A 916-nucleotide genomic window follows, 5' to 3' on the forward strand; every position below is an offset into this window, starting at 1 on the left:
CGGAGGCTCATTACAACTCATGAAAACCACAGAGGAAGCTCAAAACCTCATTGATATGGTGGCCTGATGAGCGGATAATTTGTACGCTTTTTGGCATTGTTTTTAGTATGTTTTTAGTATCTTTTAGTTAGTTTTTAGTATATTTTTATTAGTTTTTAGTTAAAATTCACTTTTCTGGACTTTACTATGAGTTTGTGTGTTTTTCTATGATTTCAGGTATTTTCTGACTGAAATTGAAGGTTCTGAGCAAAAATCTGATTCAGAGACTGAAAAGGACTGCAGATGCTGTTGGATTCTGACCTCCCTGCACTCGAAGTGGATTTTCTGGAGCTGAAGCCCAATTGGCGCGCTCTCAACGGCATTGGAAAGTAGACATCCTGGGCTTTCCAGCAATATATGATAGTCCATACTTTGCCCAAGATTTGATGGCCCAAACCGGCGTGGCAATTCGGCCTCAGAAATTCCAGCGTTAAACGTCGGAACTGGCATAAAACTTGGAGTTAAACGCCCAAACTGGCATGAAAGCTGGCGTTTAACTCCAAAAAAGGTCTCTACACGAAAATGCTTCATTGCTCAGCCCAAGCACACACCAAGTGGGCCCGGAAGTGGATTTTTACGTCATTTACTCATTTCTGTACACCCTAGGTTACTAGTTTACTATTAATAGGATCTTTTGACATTGTATCAAGTACCTCATGACATTTTTACACTTTTCTTTGTATACCTTCAACGGCATGAGTCTCTAAACCCCATGGTTGGGGGTGAGGAGCTCTGCTGTGTCTTGATGGATTAATGCAATTACTACTGTTTCTTATTCAATCATGCTTGCTTCCATTCTAAGATATCACTTGTTCTTAACCCGGATGAATGTGATGATCTGTGACACTCATTATATTCTCAACTATGAACGTGTGCT

Source organism: Arachis stenosperma, chromosome 10, assembly GCF_014773155.1.
Source record: "Arachis stenosperma cultivar V10309 chromosome 10, arast.V10309.gnm1.PFL2, whole genome shotgun sequence".
NCBI classification, from domain to species: Eukaryota; Viridiplantae; Streptophyta; class Magnoliopsida; order Fabales; family Fabaceae; genus Arachis; species Arachis stenosperma.